The following is a 9,268-nucleotide window of genomic DNA, read 5'->3' as shown; positions in this document are numbered from 1 at the left end:
AAGCGCTACAAAGAAACTGGGTCACATGAGGACCTCCCCAGGAAAGGAAGACCAAGAGTCACCTCTGCTTCTGAGGATAAGTTTATCCGAGTCACCAGCCACTGAAATCGCAGGTTAATAGCAGCTCAGATTAGAGACCAGGTCAATGCCACGCAGAGTTCTAGCAGCAGACACATCTCTACAACAACTGTTAAGAGGAGACTTTGTGCAGCAGGCCTTCATGGTAAAATAGCTGCTAGGAAAACACTGCTAAGGACAGGCAACAAGCAGAAGAGACTTGTTTGGGCTAAAGAACACAAGGAATGGACATTAAACCAGTGGAAATCTGTGCTTTGGTCTGATGAGTCCAAATTTGAGATCTTTAGTTCCAACCACCGTGTTTTTGTGCAACGCAGAAAAGGTGAACGGATGGACTCTACATGCCTGGTTCCCACCGTGAAGCATGGAGGAGGAAGTGTGTTGGTGCGACGGTGCTTTGCTGGTGACACTGTTGGGGATTTATTCAAAATTGAAGGCATACTGAACCGGCATGGCTACCATAGCATCTTGCAGCGGCATGCTATTCTATCCGGTTTGCGTTTAGTGGGACCATCATTTATTTTTCAACAGGACAATGACCCCAAACACACCTCCAGGCTGTGTAAGGGCTATTTTGCCAAGAAGGAGAGTGATGGGGTGCTATGCCAGAGGACCTGGTCACCACAGTCACCAGACCTGAACCCAATTGAGATGGTTTGGGGTGAGCTAGACCGCAGAGTGAAGGCAAAAGGGCCAACAAGTGCTAAGCATCTCTGGGAAATCCTTCAAGATTGTTGGAAGACCATTCCCGGTGACTACCTCTTGAAGCTCATCAAGAGAATGCAAAGAGTGTGCAAAGCAGTCATCAAAGCAAAAGGGGGCTACTTTGAAAAACCTAGAATATAAGACATAATTTCAGTTGTTTCACACTTTTTTGTTAAGTATATAATTCCACATGTGTTAATTCATAATTTTGATGCCTTCAGTGTGAATGTACAAATTTCATAGTCATAAAAATATAGAAAAATCTTTAAATGAGAAGGGGTGTCCAAATTTTTTGTCTGTACTGTCTGTAAGTCATTATTCAAACCTGCATGAGATTTTCAAATATTAAATAGTTGTATGGAAGCCTTTTTATGAGGCGTGACTTTAATTGCGTTAGTATACACTGAATTATCTACTATATAATTGTCTAAGGGTCACTTCCGTCTTTCTGTCCTTCTGTCTGTCACAGATATTCATTGGTCGCAGCCTCTGTCTGTCATGGAATCCAAGTCGCTGATTGGTCTCGCCAGCTGCCTGTCATGGCTGCCGCGACCAATCAGCGATGGCCACAGTCCGATTAGTCCCTCCCTGCTCCCCTGCAGTCAGTGCCCGGCGCCTGCTCCATACTACCCGCAATTACCGCTCACACAGGGTTAATGCCAGCGGTAACGGACCGCGTTATGCCGTGGGTAACTTACTCTGTTACCGCCGCTATTAACCCTGTGTGACCAAGTTTTTACTATTGATGCTGTCTATGCAGCATCAATTGTAAAAAGATCTAATGTTAAAAATGATAAAAAAAAAAAATCATTATATACTCACCTTTCGCGACGCTCTGGTGACCGCTCCATGCAAGCGGCAGGTTCCGGTGCTAAGGATGGTATGCGACAAGGACTTGCCATGACATCACGGTCATGTGACCGCAATGTCATCACACCCTGGGGCCGGAAGCTGCCGCATGCACCGCGCACAGGCGACAGAACTACAAGGGGCCCTCGGATCGGAAGGTGAGTATATGTTTATTTTTTAACCTGTGACATACGTGGCTGGGCAATATACTATGTAGCTGGGCAATATACTACATGGCTCTGTGCTGTATACTACGTCGCTGTGCAATATACTACGTAACTGGACCAGAGGCGGACACTGACAATAGAGGGCTCCTGTGCAAGAAAATTTCCTTGGGCCCCCTCCTTTTCATACCAAACCTACAAAAGACATAACATAAATACACATTTACAGATTGAGCAATTGTCAACTTGATGCATTCTCAGGCATGCAGTTTGATATACTGCGGATCTCTATGTGAAGTAACCCTATTCAATGGTGATACTCTGCATGTGGCATATGTTATTTCCTGTACAAAATACACCTCAATATGTGAAATGTCACTAGAGCAGGGAAATTTAAATGGACTGTCTAGTACTTTAATATTGATGCCCTATTCTTAGGTTAGGTTATCAATAGTGTTGAGCGATACCGTCCGATATTTGAAAGTATCGGTATCGGATGGTATCGGCCGATATCCAAAAGATATCGGATATCGCCGATACCGATATCCGATACCAATACAAGTCAATGGGACACAAATATCGGAAGGTATCCGTAATGGTTCCCAGGGTCTGAAGGAGAGGAAACTCTCCTTCAGTCCCTGGGATCCATATTAATGTGTAAAATAAAGAATAAAAATAAAAAATATTGATATACTTACCCTCGGACGGGCCCTGGTTGTCACCGCTGCAATCGCCATGCTTTTCTTCCTAAGAATGAGCGCTTTAATGACCTTCGATGACATCGCGGCTTGTGATTGGTCGCTGAGCGGTCATGTGACCGCTCACGCGACCAATCACAAGCCGCGACGTCATCGAAGGTCCTTAACGTGCTCATTCTTAGGAATGAGCGCGTTAATAACCTTCGATGACGTCGCGGCTTGTGATTGGTCGCGTGAGCGGTCACATGACCGCTCAGCGACCAATCACAAGCCGCGACGTCATCGAAGGTACTTAACAAGCTCATTTATAGGAAGGAAAACATGGCGATTGCAGCGGTGACAACCAGGGCCCGTCCGAGGGTAAGTATATCAATATTTTTTATTTTTATTCTTTTTTTTCCACATTAATCAAAATCCCGATACCGATTCCCGATATCACAAAAATATCGGAACTCGGTATCGGAATTCCGATACCGCAAATATCGACCGATACCCGATACTTGCGGTATCGGAATGCTCAACACTAGTTATCAATACCAGATTAGTGCGGGTGCGACTCTTTCCAATCAGCAACTGTTCCCACAGCCGGATGTGTGTAGTTGCAGAGCAGATCAGTACAGCTCACTCATCTGTAGTGTCCACGACTGGATGCTGCAGATCTGCCTCTATTCAAATTGAAAGGGGTGGATCTGCAGTACCCGGCCGTGACTACTATAAAGTTGACAGAGCAGTAGTCCACAACTGAGCACATCCGACCGCCATTGACCCTGGTCTTCTGCAGGTTGTGACCTGCCAGATCGCTGCAGTGTTTACTGGGAGAGCCAGAGGTCACTTCTTAATGTACCGTAAGTCTATAAGAGAAGAACGAGGCTCGCAATAGACTTACATTGAGAGCTTGTGACTGTCACCTCTGACTTCTGGTCAGTCAGGAGCCGCAGTCACAAGAAGGACAAGCTCGGAGTGACGTCGGGAAGAGCTGAAGATGGCGGCTGACAAGTATAATACAAGGGGCAGGGAACATGCATTAGTAATACGTCCCTGGAGGTGAAATAGAAAAGATGCTGGAGTGGTGCTTTACAGAACTGACCAGTGACCATAAAATTGATTAGACTAATCTGCCGTCACATCTGGCTTGCTTCTCTCTGAATTAAGTCAGTTCATTGACAGGTGTCTCCCCATATAAACACAAGGAAGAGATCTGACAACTATGCAATATGGCGAGAAGCCGGCCTTAACCCCTTAACGGCCAGGGGTATTTTTGGTTTTGCATTTTCATTTTTTGCTCCTCTTATTTCCAGAGCCATAACTTTTTTATTTTTTGGTTAATATGGCCATCTGAGGGCTTGCTTTTTGCAGGGCAAGTTGTACTTTTGAACGACACCATTGGTTTTACCATGTCATGTAATAGAAAATGGAAAAAAAAGTGCAGTGAAATTACAAAAAAAGTGCAATCCCTCAGTTGTTTTTTACTTGGCTTTTTTACTAGCTTCCCTAAGTGCTAAAGCTAACATGCCACTATGATTCTCCAGGTCATTACGAGTTCACAAATACCAAACATGAGGTTCTTTTTTATCTAAGTTGTGACAAAAAATTCCAAAGTTTGTAAAAAAAAAACATTTTCCGAAATCCGTAGCGTCTCCATTTTTTGTGATCTGCGGCTGGGTGAGGGTTTATATTTTTTGATCTCCGATCTGACGTTTTTATTGATACCATTTTGGAGTAGATACGATCTTTTGATCGCCCATTATTGCAACTTATTGCAATGTTGCAGTGACCAAAAAGACATAATTTTGGCTTTTCGATTGTTTTTCCCATTATGTCGTTTAGCGATCAGGTTCATCGTTTTATCTTTACTGATAGATTTTTTATTGTTTTATTTTGAATGGGGCGAAAGGGGGGCAATTTTAACTGTTATTTTTTTTTATATTTTTAAAACTTTTTTTTTTCACTTTTTACTTGCTTCAATAGTCTCCATGGGAGACTAGAAGCTGCACCTGTCCAATCGACTCTGCTACATAGAGCAGGGCTGCAGTGATTCCACCTGCGGCTGTTCCGGGCACATGTCAGCTGATCAGAACAGATGTCATGTGTCGGAAAAGATGCGGGCTCTTCGCCCGAGCCTGCACCAAAGAGGGGGAGGCGTCCAATGACGGACTCTGTCCATCATTGGATGTTACGGGGTTAAAGTTATGGTTTCCCTGAAATCCTGCGGTGCTTCAGAAAAAAATATACCCTACTGCATTCATAGAACCGGGCTCTGATTACTGCTGCTCGTGGTTTGGTCAGCATGAACCATGTGACAGGTTCCCCTTAACAAGGGAACTATTTGGATTTAAAATACGGTAAATAAATAAATTCACTGTACATAATGTTTAATATTGAAAAAAAGCATTGGTGTCTTATCTTCTCGGCTACTATGGGGAGCCTCAGGCCATGTGCACACGTACAGTATTTTTTGCATTTTTCTCGCGTTTTTTCGCCATAAAAACGTGATAAAAACGCGAAAAAAACGCTTCCATATGCCTCCTACTATTTACAATGTATTCCGCATTTCTTGTGCAAATGTTGCTTTTTTTTCCACGAAAAAATCGCATCGTGGAAAAAAAAGCAACATGTTCATTAAATATGCGGAATTGCGGGGATTCCGCACACCTAGGAGTGCATTGATCTGCTTACTTTCCGCATGGGGCTGTGCACACCATGCGGGAAGTAAGCAGATTATGTGCGGTTGGTACCCAGGGTGGAGGAGAGGAGACTCTCCTCCACGGACTGGGCACCATATAATTGGTTAAAAAAAAAAGAATTAAAATAAAAAAATAGTCATATACTCACCCTCGATGTCTTCCCGCCTCTCTGTGCTGCATGCTGCCGCTTCTGTTCCTATAGATCAGTGTTCCCCAAGTTTGGTCCTCAAGAGCCACCAACGGGTCATGTTTTCAGGATTTCCTTAGTAATGCCCAGGTGAGAACTCCATAATCTAGACAGGCATCAATTCCTTCACCTGGGCCATACTAAGGAAATCCTAAAAACATGACCTGTTGGTGGCTCTTGAGGACTGGAGTTGGGGAACACTGCTATAGATGGTCTGTGTGAAGGACCTGTGATAACGCCACGGTCCTGTGATTGGTCATGTGACCGCTCACGTGACCGTGACATCATCGAAGGTCCTGCACACACACACCATCTAAAGGAACAAACGCTGCTGAGGAGATCTGCTGTCTGCGGGTAAGTATAACCATTTTTTAATTATTTTTAAACATTCTATCTTTTACTATAGATGCGGCATAGGCAGCATCTATAGTAAAAAGTTGGTCACACTTGTCAAACACTATGTTTGACAAGTGTGACCAACCTGTCAGTCAGTTTTCCAAGCGATGCTACAGATCGCTTGGAAAACTTTAGCATTCTGCAAGCTAATTACGCTTGCAAAATGCTAAGAAAACCGCAAAAAAAACGGGGAAAAAACGCAAAAAAAAAAATGCGGATTTCTTGCAGAAAATTTCCGGTTTTCTTCAGGAAATTTCTGCAAGAAATCCTGACGTGTGCATATACCCTCAGGGTATGTGCACACGTCAGGATTTCTTGCAGAAACTTTCCTGACAAAAACCGGACATTTCTGCAAGAAATCCACATGCGTTTTTACCGCGATTTTGACGCGTTTTTGATGTGTTTTTGGTGAGTTTTTCACAAATGCATAGAATTGCGGGAAAAATGCAGAAAATCCGCAAAAATAATGAACATGCTCATTTTTTTACTGCGATGCGTTTTTTTCGCGGAAAAAAACGCATCCATGTGCACAAAACATGCAGAACGCATTCTAAATGATAGAATGCATAATGTATGCGCTTTTAATGAGTTTTTAAAGCATTTTTAGCGCAAAAAAAACCTGAACGTGTGCACATAGCCTCAGTGATGTGGCTGTCCGTATGTGGGCTCTGATATCACTGAAGCTTCCCGACACAGAGGCAGGCAGGCAGGGGTGGGCTGGGCAAGAGGGACAAATTCCCCCCTGGTTGCTCCCCAATCAACTGTACAGGGCCAGCTGGCCGCCTCCTGCATGATGTGAGATACCACTAAGTCCTTTAGGCTGGTATCACACATGCGAGAAACACGTCCGTGTCTTGCATGTGAAATCCAAGCTCTGGCGCCTCCATGTGTTCCTATGCGGACGCACGCTCCGCTCTGGAGTGCCGGCGCCGGACCTTGTATCTCACATGCGAGACACGGCCTCATCCATAGGCTAGTGCAGGAAAACACTTAGATACTTTTACAGGACGATATTGTCTGATATAAATTAATCTACTGCACTATTCTAAACTATTTTGTGCGTTACACATATTGGTCAGACAGAGGACAAAAGGACACTATCCTGGCAATACAAGACTATTTACATATTTATACATTGGGTGTTTTCCAAACATACATACTAAATGGATAAAAAAACATCATGTGAACAGGACCTAATATTTATCAAACTCTGGCTGCCAGGTACAAAAAACGACAACATAAAATCTTCCTGTAAACCCACAATCATACACACACAGGAATGCATTTGCACAATCATTTACACAAAGAAAACCACATATGTACACATACAGCATATACACTAATACATATACTAACCCAAGCTGATCTCACACAGTCTCTAGAAGCAGTGGGGGCATCACAACACGTCCTGCACAGAAGCCATAACCAAGTGTATAGATAAAGGGTCCCCTTAGACCCCAGTCCAGAGCCTCTCACCTAGCCAAATCAGTTCTCATGCTTCGCACTGACGAGGGCCAAAAGCCCGAAACACCGTGTCTGCGAATTGAGATACTGATTTGGCTTTAATCCTAAGTCATATTGCACGACTCGTTAAAGAGTTGATTGTGACTTGTAGGATCGCTACTTCCAATAGGTGGCGCTATAGAGTTTAAGTTCTCTTTTTCTCAAAAGAGGCAATTTGCATAGATAAAGGAGGACACTTCACAGAATGGAGAGGACCATAACCGGAGCTATCTATTCTTGTCCAGCTCTGCAGACGATCGGTCTGTCATCTGCTCTCTCCCTCTCTCCTTCTGTTCCGACATCCTCCAGTGCTATAGAGAGGCCCTAACACAGAGGAGAATGTTGTGCTGCAGTTCTGTATTGCTGACACCTTCTGACCAACGTAATTATGTCTCTGAAACAGAAGACATAATAATGAACTTTCCAACGCTGGGCCCCTCTCCCCCTCTGGGCCCCTGTGCAGTTGCACCGGCTGCACAGGCCGTGTGTCCGCCCCTGAACTGGGCAATATGCTACGTGGATGGGCAAAATACTACCTCACTGGGCAATATACTACGTAACTGGGCAATATACTATGTGGCTGGGCAAGATACTATGTGGCTGGGCAATATACTACGTGGGCTGTGCAATATACTACGTGTCTGTGCAATATACTACGTGGACATGCATATTCTAGAATACCCGATGCGTTAGAATCGGGCCACCATCTAGTTTAGTGAAAACTTACCTAACCATTCTGGACACTATGAATAAATAGTTCTTTAGGCTTCACTTGCTGGTAGGACCACATATCATCTGCTAGTACACTGCCAAGTCGCAGCTGGACGGGCTTCTTTGGACTAATAAGTAGAGTTGAGCGACCTTGACCTTTTTAGAGTCGAGCCGGGTTTCGCGAAACCCGACTATCTCAAAAGTTGGGTCGAGTGAAATCGGCCGATTATGACGTAAAGTCGGGATCGACCGAAACACGAAACCCAATGCAAGTCAATGGGGGAGCATAGTCGGCAGTGAGTGGGGGCCAGGAAAACACCTAGAGTGCCCATTTTAATGTCAAAACCATCCATTCTTCTTAATGAAGCTTGTCAAGCGTAATTTACCTTATAATAATTGGAAGGCATTTGAAATTGGGGGTCATTTGGCTAAAGTTGTGGTGGGTAGGGCTGGTTCAAGTAATTAGTGGGCCCAGGAAATCTGGACCACGTCACGGCAGTGGAGCAGGGAGAGGTAAGTATTTCAACTTTGCAAGTGCTGTGAACCTGAGCAAGCAGGGGGGGCCCACTCGTTGGCATTGGCACTGGCACAGGGCCCCTCAAAGTACAGCGGTGTGTTTGCACGGCGGGGGCGCCTCCCACCGACAGCAACACTTTTGCGTACTATGAGAGGCCCTGTGCCAGTGACGTCGCCAACTAGTATTCCTCCCCCCACCTGATGAAGGAACCTGCACTTTCATCTGCACCTTCCTCTTTGTCTCCGTGTAAGGTGGTATGGTATGCGGGAAGAGCAACCTGACTTTCAGCAGGATCACAATGTTGTTGTGTAGCGTGCACGGGGAATGTTGCGTTATAGGTCAATGTACCAGCAGACTCATCTATCACTGGCTGGGCAATGGGCAGGATGAGGAGGAAACACAGATATAGGCCCAAAGAATAAAGTTGGCTAAATGCAGTTCAAAATTGGTAACACAGGAATAACCAGGGGGCATTGCAGTGGAGGACAACTGGAATGAGAGGCTGAGAGTAGGCCCAAATCAGTAAGTAGTCGAAATGCAGTTCAAAATTGGCAACCGTAGTAAACAGGCGGCACAGCTTTGTTCAGTGGAGGAGAACAGCAAGGAGTGGCAGACACCGATAGTAGGCCCCAACCCAACTAGTAGGCCAAATGCAGTCTAACATTAACAACTACTTAACGAGCGCCTGAAAACGGAATTTCAGGACAGGAAACCAGGAGAACAGCAAGGAGTGGCAGACACCGATAGTAGGCCCCAAACCAACTAGTACGCCAAAT

This window comes from Ranitomeya imitator, chromosome 1, assembly GCF_032444005.1.
Source record: "Ranitomeya imitator isolate aRanImi1 chromosome 1, aRanImi1.pri, whole genome shotgun sequence".
NCBI lineage: Eukaryota > Metazoa > Chordata > Amphibia > Anura > Dendrobatidae > Ranitomeya > Ranitomeya imitator.
This window is presented reverse-complemented; position numbering follows the sequence as displayed.